Source organism: Leopardus geoffroyi, chromosome C3 (assembly GCF_018350155.1).
Source record: "Leopardus geoffroyi isolate Oge1 chromosome C3, O.geoffroyi_Oge1_pat1.0, whole genome shotgun sequence".
Classification (NCBI taxonomy): domain Eukaryota; kingdom Metazoa; phylum Chordata; class Mammalia; order Carnivora; family Felidae; genus Leopardus; species Leopardus geoffroyi.
In genome coordinates, this window is record NC_059338.1 from 18,147,653 (window position 1) to 18,161,836 (window position 14,184).

The following is a 14,184-nucleotide window of genomic DNA, read 5'->3' on the forward strand; positions in this document are numbered from 1 at the left end:
GGCAGTTCTTGTGAATAATCCTGCAATAAATAGGGGAATGCAGATATCTCTTCAAGATCCTGATTTTATTTCTTTTGAATATATACCTGGAAGTGGGATTGCTGGATCATATGACAGTTTTATTTTTAATTATTAAGGAAATCTCCATACTGTTTTCCATACAGGTTGCATTAATTTACATTCCCACCTACAATGTATAAAGGTTCTCCTTTCTCCACATCCTATCCAACACTTCTAATCTCTTGTCTTTTGATAACAGTCACACTGATGGATGTAAGGTGATAGCTTATTGTCATTTTGATTTGCATTGAAGATTAGTGAAGTTGAGCATGTTTTCATATATGTGGTAGGCATTTGAATATCTCCTTTTGCGAAATGTTTATTCAAGTTTTTTGCCCACTTAAAAATAATTAAGCTTTTTATTTTGAGAGGGACAGAGACAGTGTGAGTGGGGTAGGGGCAGAGAGAGATAGAGAGAGAGAATCCCAGGTAGGCTCCACACCATCAGCACAGAACCCAATGCAGAGCTCGAACCCACAAAACCATGACATCATGACCTGAGCCGAAACAGAGAGTCAGACACTTAACTGACTGAGAAACCCAGGAGCTCTTCTTTGCAATTTTTTAATTGGATTATTTTTATTTTTTTTACTATTGAGTTTTATGAGTTCCCATATATATTTTGGATATTCATCTCTCATCAGACATATGGTTTGCAGATTATTTTCTCCCATTCCATAGGTTGATTTTTCACTCTGTTGTTTTCTTTGCTGTGTGGAAGTTTTTCATTTTGATGTAGTCTCACTTACTCATCCTGCTTTTGTTTCCTGTGTTTTTATGTCATATCCAAAAAATCAATGCCAATACCAATGTCACGAAGTGTTTCTCTATGTTGTCATCTAGTACTTTTACAGTTTCAGGCCTTATGCTTCATCTTTAATCCATTTTGAGTTGATTTGTGTGGGTATTCTAAGGTGAGGATTAAAATTCATTCTTTTGCTTGTGGACATCCAATGTTTTCAGCAGCATTTGTTGGAGATATATGCTTTACCTACTTACATTCTTGGAATTCTTGTCAAATGTCAGTTGACTATTACTTGCATGCATTCATCTTTGGCATCTTCTGTTCCATTTGTCTCTATGTGTGTCTTTATGTTAATACCATACTATTTTAACTATTATAACTTTGTAATATATATTAGAATTTTATTTTTGTTTATGTATTTATTTTTAAAATTTTTTCAATGTTTATTTATGTTTGACAGAGAGACAGAGCATGAGTGGGGGAGGGGCAGAGAGAGAGGGAGACACAGAATCCAAAGCAGGCTCCAGGCTCTGAGCTGTCAGCACAGAACCCGATGTGGGGCTTGAACTCCAACTGCAAGATCATGAGCTGAGCTGGAGTTGGATGCTTAACTTACTGAGCCACCCAGGCACCCTGTAATATATATTGTAATTTTTAAAATGTGATGCCTCCAACACTGTTCTTGTTCAAGATTGTCTTGGCCATTCATGGATTTCTGTAGTTCCATATACATTTTAGAATTATTTTTTATATTTCCATAAGAAATACAATTGAGATTTTGATAGACATTTCATTGAATCTGTACCTCACTGTGTACAGATTGGACATTTTAACAATACATTAAATCTTCCAATCCATGAGCACAAGACATCTTCCCATTTATTTCCTAATTAATTTCTTTTACAAGCATTTCATAGTTTTTGGTCTACAAGTCGTTCACACCTTAGCTGCTTATGCTCAATATTTTTGTCTTTTTTCATGGAATGTAATTATATTGTTTTCCTAATTTCCTTCTTAGGTAGTACATTATTAGTGTATGGAAAGCAACTGATTTTTGTATGTTGACTTTATATTCTGCAACTTTACTGAATGCATTTATTAGTGCTAACAGTTTTTTTTTTTTTTGGAATTGATAAAATGAAACTGAAATGATTAAATGATTAAAGGAAAAGACCACCTTTGAAAGTTTTGGATGTGTCTACATACTTCAGGGAGTTAGAGGAGGTCAGAATTTATTAAGAGTTACAAGTTGGGAAGCACTTGGGTGGCTCAGTCCACTGAGCGTATCACTTTGGCTCAGGTCATGATTTCACAGTTCATGGGTTTGAGCCCCATGTCAGGCTCTGAGTTATTAGCTCAGAGCCTGGAGCCTGCAGCCCGCTTCAGATTCTGTGTCTTCCTCTCCCTCTTTGCCCCTACCTTCCTTGTGCTCTCTCTCTCTCTCTCAAAAATAAATATATAAACATTAAAAAGAAAGAATTTTAAGTTGGGTTTAAAGCACTATTTAAATTTGGGGGCTTGATAAGGACTGAGTAAGAATCACATACAGCAATCCAGAATTGCTGGAAATGGCCAGGAGAGGATTTTGAGAAAAAGTTCAATTAATCTTAGGGTATTAAATTGTTTGTTGAAATTTTCCAATAAAGAGTTAATGGTTTTCCAAGAAGTACCTATAATGAACCATGGAACCATTAGTGAGGCAGAGCAGTTCTGGAAGAGTAAAGAAGTACTAATAATAACAGCAGAATAGCCAACTTATGTTAATGTGGGCATTAAGGTGTGATTTAGATTCTCAGTGTCCATTCTGAGTGTGGGAATACATAGTTTTGAAGCATTAGTTCTCAATTGTCTAATCTAGTTCACAGTGTCATGTTTTTATCTAATAAATGAGGAGTTACACAGTTCACTGCATTATTACTCTTTTAAATACTCTGTTTTTCTATGCTTCTATCTCCCCTGGGCTTTTTCTCTACATTCTCAAAATAGTTTTATTTAACACTAAACTGTGTCTATTTTCCAAATTAGCATTTGTAGCCTATTGCATAAAAGCAATTTGAAGTTTTACAACATGGTTAAATATTCTTAGATCAACAGAACACAATAAAATTTCAGTGATAACGGAATTATCCATTTCTTCTTGGTAACTTATCAAAATGTTTTATCTTATATTTTATAAACAGTTCCTTAATACATGTTTGTTTATTAATGAGTTAATATCATATTTACAGAAAGTGAATTTAAGACCTGCATTACTTATCTATGATTTGAGGGCAAACATTTAAGAAAAGAGGGCATTAAAACATTTTTTTTCTATTTTGCTAATTATCTATCTGGAAGAACCAGACGCTCCATTTACCAATACTTCCCTTGCTCTTATTTCCATATCCCATCTCTTAGGTTGTAGAAAATTTAAATTCTTTGACATTTTGGAAGAGGAAGAGTTGAATCAACTGTGAAATGTTTTCAGTGTCCTTGAATTGTTAATTGAAGTATACTGTTTCCTTCAGGTTTGGTAGTGTATCTGATGCACTTGTTAAATTAATTTCCAAATAAATAGACTCCAGATATAATTACGATGCGTAAAAAAATCTTTAGTAATGCACAAATGTAGAAAAAGCTCTGGATACACACACACACACACACACACACACACACACACACACAACTCTTACTATTTATTTGGCATGTGATCTGTTTTTATACATTTTCCAGTGAGTAAACATCAGCAAGGTGTTTATATGAAGTACTAATTTGCTATTCATCTTACAATAAATTTATCTAGTGGCTCTTAGATGGCTCAGTGGGTTGAGTGTCTAACTTCAGCTCAGATCATGATCTCGTGGTTCATGAGTTCAAGACCCACATCAGGCTCCCTGCTGTCAGAGCAGAGCCTGTTTCAGATCCTCTGTCTCTCTTTCTCTATCCCTCTACCTCTTGCACTCTCTTAAAACTAAATAAACATTAAAAAAATAAAAATAAATAAAAATAAAATGAATACACTTAATTAGTGTAATCCTACCAAATCCTACAAAACACAGTGGGTTTGTTAGGGCAATATCATGTATTAAAATTATTCTCGTAATTCCTCAGAAAAATGCCTCTAGAATTTTACATCTATAGTTAGTAATTATTTTGGACATGGGAAAATACTATTTTGATTTTGGGGAAATATTCAAATTTTGTTAAGAAGGAAGTCTGTACACATCAGACCAGATGTACTTCACAGATATATTCTGTCCTAAGGTTAGGAACACTATAGGGATATTAACTCTCACCACTGTTGTTCAACATAATACTGGAAGTCCTAACCTCCGCAATCAGAAAACAAAAAGAAGTAAAAGGCAAACAAATCAGCAAGGAAGAAATCAAACTTGCACTCTTTGCAGAAGACATGATACTCTACATGGAAAACCTGAAAGACTCCACCCAAAATCTGCTAGAACTGATACATGAATTCAGCAAAGTTGCAGGATATAAAATTAATGTACAGAAATCAGTTGCATTTACATACACCAATAATGAAGCAGCAGAAAAAGAAATCAAGGAATGAATCCCATTTACAGTTGCACTCCAAAATCATAAAATACCTAGGAATAAACCTAACTAGAGAGACAAAAGATCAGTACACTGAAAACTATAGAAATCTTATGAAAGAAATTGAAGAAAACACAAAGAAATGGAAAGACATTCCAAGCTCATGGATTGGAAGAACAAATATTGTCAAAATTTCTATACTAACCAGAGCAGTCTACACATTCAGTGCAATCCCAATCAAAATAACATCAGCATTCTTCACAGAGCTAGAACAAATGATTCTAAAATTTGTATGGAACCAGAAGACTCGTGAATAGCCAAAGCAATCCTAAAAAAGAAAACCAAAGCTGAAGGCATCACAATTCCAGACTTCAAGATATGTTACAAAGCTGTAATCATTAAGACAGCATGGTACTGGCACCAAAACACACATTAATCAATGGAACAGAATACAAAGCCCAGAAAATGACCCAAGAGTGTACAGCCAACTAATTTTCGACAAAGCAGGAAAGAACACCCAATAGAAAAAACGACAGTTTCTTTAGTAAATGGTGTTGGGAAAACTGGACAGCAACGTGCAGAAGAATGACCCTGGACCACTTTCTTACACCAGACACAAAAATAAACTCAAAATGGATGAAAAACCTAAATGTGAGACAGGAAACCATCAAAATCCTAGAGGAGAAAACAGGCAATAATCTCTTTGACTTTGGCTGTAGCAGTTTCTTATGAGACAAGTCTCCAAAGGCAAGGGAAACAAAAGTAAAAATGAACTATTGGACCCCATCAGGATAAAAAAAAAACTTCTGCATAGCAAAAGAAACAATCAACAAAACTAAAAGGCAATCAACAGAATGGGAGAAGATATTTGCAATTGACATAGCAGATAAAGAGTTAGTGTCCTAAATCTATAAACGACATATCAGGCTCAACACCCAAAAAACAAATAATCCAGTGAAGAAATGGGCAAGATGCATGGAGAGACATTTTTCCAAAGACATCCAGATGGCTAAAAGACAAATGAAATGATGCTCAATATCACTTATCATCAAGGAAACACAAGCCACAACCACAATGAATACCACCTCACATCTGTCAGAATGACCAGAATTAACAACTCAGGAAACAATAGATGGTGGTGAGGATGCAGAAAAAGGAGAACACTTTTGTTGGTGGGAATACAAACTGGTGCAGCCATTCTAGAGAACAGTATGAGGATTCCTCAAAAAAGGAAAAAATAGGGGCGCCTGGGTGGCTCAGTCGGTTGAGCATCAGACTTCGGCTCAGGTCATGATCTCAGGGTCTGTGAGTTCGAGCCCCACGTCGAGCTCTGTGCTGACAGCTCAGAGCCTGAAGCCTGTTTCAGATTCTGTGTCTCCCTCTCTCTCTGACCCTCCCCCATTCATGCTCTGTCTCTCTCTGTCTCAAAAATAAACATTGAAAAAATTTAAAAAAAGAGTAAAAATAAAGACACTTTATGACCCAGCAATTGCACTACTAGATATTTATTCAAAGGATACAAAAATGCTGATTTGAAGGGGCACATGCATCCCAATGTTTATAGCAGCATTATCAAAAATAGCCAAATTAATAAAAGAGCCCAAAAGTTCATCAACTAATGAATGGATAAAGAAGATGTGGGGTGTGTGTGTGTGTATCTATCTATATCTATATCTATATCTATATCTATATCTATCTATATCTATATTACTTGGAAATATTACTTGGTGATCAAAAAGAATGAAATTTTGCGATTTGCAAAAATGTGGAGGAACTTACGATGTATTATGCTGAGTGAAATAAATCCTAGTAAGACAAATATCATATGATTTCACTCATATGTGGAATTTAAGAAACAAAAAAGATGAACATAGAGGAAGGGAGGCAAACATAAGATAACAACAGAGAAGGAGGCAAACCATAAGAGAGAAGCAAACCATATTCCCTTAAATACAGAGAACAAACTGGGGGTTGCTAGAGGGCTGTTGGGTGGGGCTGTGGTCTAAATGAATGATGGGCATTAAGGAGGGCACTTGGGATGCCTACTGGGTATTATATGTAAGTGATAAATCACTAAATTCTACTCCTGAAACCCTTATTACATTGTATGTTAACTAACTTGGATTTAATTAAAAGTTAAGTAAATAAATGAATAAACAAGAAGTAAATCTGTAGAAGATGGATAATCAAGCTGCATAATAATATTTTGTTTGAAATAGTGTAAAGTATTTCTAAAAGCAGTTATAGAAGGTAAATTTCAAAATTATTTTGCACAAAGTAGCATTATTTAAAAAAGCATATACATTTTTGAAGTGAATACCTTAAGGAATACCAAACTTTGGGCTATGCAATTTGAACTGGACACTGCTTCTATATTATTATAAAAATAATTTTAATTTTTGCATATGAATAGTAATGCTTTTCTTGCCATGTTTCTCCATTCCTTATTTCAGAAAAGTGCATTTTGTCAAGGAAATAGAAATAAAAACCAGGTTTTTAACAAATTGTTGCTTTGTTACTAAAAAGTATAAACCAACAGAAAACAATTATCAATTATTTTATCAAATTTTATTAGATATTCACTAATAAATAGATGTTGTTTCTTCAAATACAAAATAAAGTTGTGAAACATTTTATACATAGGAATTTTGACCAGATTAAGTAGTAAGTTCACTCAAGAAAGAGGATCCCAATCTAGGACACACGTTGGAGTTATTTTAGTCAGGTAGTGACTGCCCGGTACCACAATTATCTAGGTGGATTAGAGCTGGAGAAACACTTAACCTCTCTGAACTTTACAGGACATAAAAGGCAAATCCCTCTAATTGTATAGTAATTAAATGCACATTCTTCCCACTTCCTGAAAATCTCTTCAAATATTTATCCCTCTATCAATCTTGTACAGATTGCACTTTCTACACACTACCTCTACATCTCAGCTTCTCAGGGTTTGGCCTAACTTGAGTCTTAGTTTTCATCCTGTTCTTTCTCCAACATTAGACTTCTCTGTCAGCTGAATATACCTGATCCTCTCAGACACCTCAGAAAGCTTCTCTCCTTATGACAATCAACTTTATACAGTAGTATTAGGAGATGCACAATGGAAGGTAGTATTGTCATAGTAACCACCACCTCACCCATTAGGATGCTGCATTTTCTTTTTTAGTTGTCTGCATTTCTTTACCCTTTCCTACCATAACCAAATCTATTTTTCTCCTCAAAATGTCAATTCCTTAGTTGAAGGATTACCGGTGTTCAGTTTTACAAATTTATGCAATTATAATGCAAAATCCATTTACTTCCCAATAATTGGAGTACAGCCATCACTGTGGGAATAAAAGCAATGCTTACAGTTCAGAGTAAGGAACAAAATCATATCGTGCAGCTTATGCCAAAAGGGTAGAACTCTACTTGGCCTCTGTGACACTCTGCGCATCAATGTAGAATTTTAATTGCAGTTTGTCTCTTTTGCAACTAAAAAACATGTTCTAAATACTTTTGAATAGCATTAATTCTGCAACTAAATTAAGGCTCTCACATTATTTATGTTGATATACTAATGTTTCTGCAGGAAAAAAGCAATCTACAGGTAATACTATGTAGCTGTGTAGTATGTGTATCACAGTTATAATTTAAATCAATTCTATTTCCTCGTGGGCCTTTTCTTGTTGTTATTTGTGACAACAAACAACACTCATGATATATGTTGTCTGACCTACTTTATCTTCTTACAGCCTCACACTTCTTGCTTCATGATAAGTAATGTACCTAGGCTTGTTAATACCGTTACCACTATCCCAGGGCTAACAATCCCAAATTGGAATCATTTTTCTTAGAGCTCTACAGTTACTTATAACTCATATTTTCAAAAAAAGAAGACATTTCTTATTTGTTGTGAAAGTTCTTTTCAAACAAAAACTAGCATTTTGTGCTAGCCATTATTTAAAAGCATATCACTGTGCAGTTTACATAGATAACAAAACAAACTGTAACTTTCTCTTTAAAGCCTTTTGCTTAAGACTATTTCCTAAAGGTAAGGTAGTTATCAGTCTACACAATTTACCTACCAACTCTGACATCATTGTTTCACCTAACAGATCCATAGATCTGTATTTTCATTTCTACTTCCTCAGCCTCTCAGGCAATTCAGATTTATATCTCTAAACATGTAACTACTGGGGTCAACTAATCAGCTACTAAGAGCAACAGTACTCTCTATATGATCTACCTGGTTTGTTCCCATAATTCTTTTTAAGCATTTTTTAGGTCAATTTCCTAGTTAAGACTCCATTTATTCATTCTAGCACCTACGATGTTTCAAGCTTGTTAATAACCTCTGACTGTTTTTATCAGAATGGTGCCAGTCATTTCAAAGACAAACTCCTAACTCCAGGCAATCCCTTACTTCTCTCCTCAACTTAAATGGCTGCTCTGTCACAGCATACAAATTTATTGCCCTCTTCTTTTGTCTGGTTCATTTCCAATCCTGTAATTTGCATGGCACACAGATATTCTTGGAAATAATTCCTTCTGTCACAGTATAAAGAAGTGTATCTAGGTCTGTTGTTTCCTTTATATGGCATAAAATCATCTATATCTCTGTTGTCTTTCCAGAAAAAGAATTTCTTAATAATAAATTGCTTCACAAAATATCATTCTTTTCACCGTGATCATCTTTGTTATCTTGGCTGGCAATTTTTCCCTGCATAAAATGTTATTGACTAGAACTGCATAAAATATTCCAGGAGAAGAGATATGATAATTTTTTAGAAAGAATTAAAATCAACATATTCTGAATTATTATATGCATGCAAATGAACTTTTAATGTATCATTGTATTCAAATATATGTATATTACATACTCAAGTTGGTTTCCAAATTGTAATAATTATCTTTGTTTCAAATGTAATGAAGTTGAAAATGAGAGTTGAAAGAGAAAGGAAATATTTCAAATGATTACTTTGATTAACTGAATGATATCTTTGTGTATATGGAATCAAAAGAATGACTAATTTAATAAATTAACTCAAGCAGTCACTTGATAGGTAAAATTCATATAAAGCAATTGCTTGTCATCATGTAGCTGTGCTAATTTGCCAGATTATTTAACTGTGTAGGATTTATAGAAATAGAGTCACAACAGATTTATCTATAATCAAAAACACTTGTATTTTTCAATCGTTTTGAGAATGTGACTTCAATGGTTTAAATACATTTAAATGTTACACAATAGTTAACTTTACATTTCATCTGAACACTATTCCATGCCTTTTCCCAAGTTAATCTAAATGATGCTTATTAACTCAAATGAGTTATTCCTTTTAACAATAGAATTATTAAACATATTTCAAATAATTAAATGCTAAATACTAGCTGGCACAATCAGTTGATTTCTCTTATCTCCCATAATTTATTCTTGCCCTTTGTCACATTCCAGGAATTAAAGCATCATAATAATTAATCCTGTATATTTTAACTATGATAGTTTTTCTTTCAGATTAAAGATTTACTTTTAGATGAAGTATTATAATATATTGGTATTATTTGTACATGTAAATAAAACTACCCCAAAACAACAGCAAAACAATGAATAAGAGACTCAGTTTATAATTCTTATTTTTCAAGTAAACAGAAAACTGAGTAGATATTAGGAGTTAAATTTTATCTCCAAGATATTTTGTTATTATTGTTATGACTGGTTGTCTACGACTACTGACCTCTTAAATGATATAAAATATGCAGAAATTACTGAGCTCAATTCTACCTTTATGTGCTATTACAGAAATACTAAAGTGATAAAATTGGCCTGCCTTTACGTTCTACTTTCCAGATGTCCTAATTCTCTAGCAGATAGATATAGGGAGCAAGCCTAAAGCAAGCTGGCAGGCTGCAAACACCCGCTACCCCCAGGTGGGATGTGTGTGATATCCCTCAGGCACTCCTGGCTGTCCAAGGACAAAGGACTGATAGAGATCATAGTCCTGCAGGACCTGTGTCTCCATCTATTTACAAATATTTTAGTAAATCACAAGAAAAAGGCAATCTTATCAATAGTCTAATAACCAGAAAGTCATAGACTCAGTTTCCCAGAGCCCCAACATCACCCCTCCACAGTGCTATGGGAAACAAAGACAGAAGAAAATGGCAGTTAAAATTAAATTTCCTTATAACCTGCAGCCCATTGACAAATACTTGAGGCAGGCAGAGTAAAATATTTCTCCAGGAACTCCTTAGTGTCTTAAAGTTCATGCTTTGCTAGAGGGAAAAACAACCTTAACTTGACAATAGGTAGGCCTCCAGTATCCTGTGCGTCTTCTTTAACATATGAAAGTCTCATTGGAAACTTCCCCTGGACTTTACCTCCCCCAACTCCCAAGTATATAACCAGTGTCTCCTCATGGTCCTGGGGCAGCTCTTCCTGTCCAAGGGTCCTGTCCCCATGCTTTAATAAAATCACCGTGTTGCACCAAAGACGTCTTCAAGAATTCTTTCTTGGCCGTCTGCTCTGGCCCCACGAACCTCACTATCATCCCAAAAAACCTCATCAGATATTACTGGTACTCCTTACAATTCCTTAATTCTACACAATGCACAATTGGAATTGGAAGAAAAGTAGCTGTACCTAGAGAGAAGCATTTCATTCTAATTTATTTTATGAGACTAATAAAATCTTGATATCAAAATGAAACAAAATTTTATGAGAAAAGGAAACTACAAACCCAAATATTCATGAATAAAAGAATATATACATATAAATTGATATATAGATATAGATAATTTATAAATTAAGATATTAACAAATTAAGTCTATCAATATATAACAGACAGTGATAAATTACATCCAACTTATGTATATCCTAGAATATAAACTGAAGCTGAAGCTCAGAGCCTGGATTGGAGCCTGATTCAGATTCTGCATCTCCCTCTCTCATGGTCCCCCACCCCCCCATTTCGTGTTCTGTCTCTCTCTCAAAAAATAAGTAAACATTTAAATAAAAAAGAAAAAAAATAAAAAGTTGTTCAAAGGGTGCTCTATTGGTTAAGTGTCTGACTTTTGATTTCAGCTCAGGTCTGATCTCAGGTTGGTGACATTGAGCCCTGCATCAGGCTCAGCTCTGAGAATGGAGAGTGCTTGATTCTCTCTCTCTCTCTCTCTCTCTTCCCTCCTCCCCTCAATAAATATTTAAAAAATAAACAGGGGCACCTGGGTGGCTCAGTCGGTTGAGCATCTGACTTCAGCTCAGGTCATGATCTCACAGTCCGTGAGTTCGAGCCCCACGTCGGGCTCTGTGCGGACGGCTCGGAGCCCGGAGCCTGCTTCGGATTCTGTGTCTCCCTCTCTCTCTGCCCCTCCCCCACTCATGCTCTGTCTCTCTCTGTCTCAGAAATAAATAAACATTAAAAAAATAAATAAATAAATAAACAAAAAGCAATTTATATAATTTCCATATATACAGATTAAAAACATATGACCATCTTGATAGGTACACAAAAAAGTAATTAACACAATTAAAGATAACACTTAATGAAAGGTTGACAACATTCAGCAATTTAAAAATGGAACATAGAAGGACACATTTCTGTCATAAAAGATATCTTTCTAAAAATACCACTACATTCATATTAGAAGTTCAAGACTAGGAACAAAGCTAGATGTTGATTCTTACCACTTTTATTCATCATCATACAATTGTACATATAATCACTGGTGTATTTCTTGAGAATGTGGGGCAACAGAAACTCATCCTAGATGGGGATATAAATTGGTACAGTTATTTTGGAAAAGGATGTTTTCATAAGAATATTTCTCTGGAATTGAAAAACTGATTTTAAAATATATTTGGCAATAGAAAGAGCTAAGAATAGCTTAGGGTCACTTGAAGATAAAAAATTTACTTAAAATCAATTTCTGTAGTTTGTTTCATGTTGGAGAATGAATTTTGACAGAAGTCCCATGGTAATTCAAAGGGAAAAAGACAATCAGTACAATATGGATAGGATGTATACTAGTAAAACAAAATATAGAACCCAGAAACAGACCTATCGACATAGGGAACAATAGCATGAAGTTGAAGAGGCATTACAAAGAAATATGGACAGGATAGACTTTTCGATGAATGGCACAGGTACATCAGTATAACCACATTAAAAAGGAAGATAAAACAATTGTTTTGTTTTGTTTTATACTTTATCCCCAAACTTAAATAAATAAATAAATTCTGAGTCGAATAACTAAACATGAAATAACAAACATGAAGGTTTGATAATAGAATACTGGAAAATATATTCATTATGTTAATAAGGGAAAAAGTATTTAGATAAGACTGAAAAAAAAGTCTTTTCATAATGACAGAGGTCAGGAATGCAATCCAAACTCATAAGTGCATTTGAAATCTCTGTTTCCCACCCATCAATATTAAATTGACCAAAATGAATAATCTGGTCAAGCCCAAAGTCAAGAGGTGAGGAAACGCAATCTGCTATCATGAGGCCATCGCAACGGTTTAGATATATAATACCTGGTGTGGAGTGAAAAAATCAAGATCAATAATTTGGCCAACCACAACTTGAACACAAGCTAGAAAGAAAACATTGACCTTCATTTATTTCTAACCAGATATTAAACTTCTGCAATAATGAATTTTTCATTCATTTTTAAAAAAATTATGCATGTCATGTTTGATAAATCAATGTATTTATTGAACAATGGGGAGCACAACTATAAACTTTCCCTCACACAAACAAAATTTCTCTCTAGTAGAACCAAACAAGACTTTTAGACACTGCCAATTTAATCTGGAGGCATCAGAAAACAAATTGATCTAAATTGGACAGGACAAAAATTCAAGGTTTAAGGTAAAAAATCAAGTGTTGTATATTATTTTCCATCTCATATAGATTCTATTTACAGTCCTTTTTATTTTTTAGGTGTAACTCAACTTCATTCACATGTATTTCTAGTGTTTACAGAAATGTATTTCTAATGAAATATCACAATTTTATTATTCAGTGTCTCACATTGTGCTTTGACTCATTGTGTTTTTGTTTTTGTTTTGTTTTTTTTTTAAATTGAGTTAATCTGCAAAGGGCTCACTTGGGAACTGCACAAAATTTGAAATGTTTCATGAATTTGTATATCATCCTTGCATAGGGGCAATGCTAATCCTCTGTGTGTCTTCCAATTATAGTACATTTAGTATTGAAGGGATCACATAAATGTATTATTTTGACATGTGTGGTTTTAGCAATAATTACCATATTCCCACTCAGATATAAAAAAGTAATTTTTACTAAAACTACAGAATACATTTATATAATGATATTAGTGCTTTCTCTATAAAATTATCATTTTTTAGTCTATCTTCCATTTACTCAATTACTTTGAAATTGTGAAAATGTACTTTACTTTGAAGCAAAGTGATCTGGCAGGATATCTCATGTATATTTGAATGAATATAAGTAAAATATTTAAGTGATCTTAACATGGACTTATTAAATGAATTATACCAGTTCTCTATTGTTATATAAAACTTTGAGATGAAGTGAGCAAATAAATTATGCAGATGGGAAAATTGAATTGAACTGATTATTAGCTACCCAACTTACCCCTTCGCAATGAAATTCAGAACTCCACATTGTCTGTATACAACTAACATTAAATTAAACACATCATTGAGTTTTCAACAGCAGCAAAAGTTACAAGTTACTGTGTTTTTATGAGACACCTTAATTTATAAAGGAATATTGTAGATTTCAAATGTTTTCTCTAATGATTGCAGGGTAGTGCAATGGTTATTTAGGCTTCTTTGGAGTATCTTTTTAATAAAGATTAGTTATAAGAAAGG

The 14,184-nt window shown here is 33.8% G+C and overlaps 1 non-coding gene across 1 annotated transcript; it reads right to left on the reverse strand.

Moving 5' to 3' along the window:
* Nucleotides 1–13,445: 13,445 nt before the first annotated feature.
* On the reverse strand, nt 13,446–13,551 carry LOC123587067. The gene has a single exon (XR_006707132.1). It is a non-coding gene; the product is annotated as a U6 spliceosomal RNA (small nuclear RNA).
* Between the last annotated feature and the right edge of the window lie 633 nt (nt 13,552–14,184).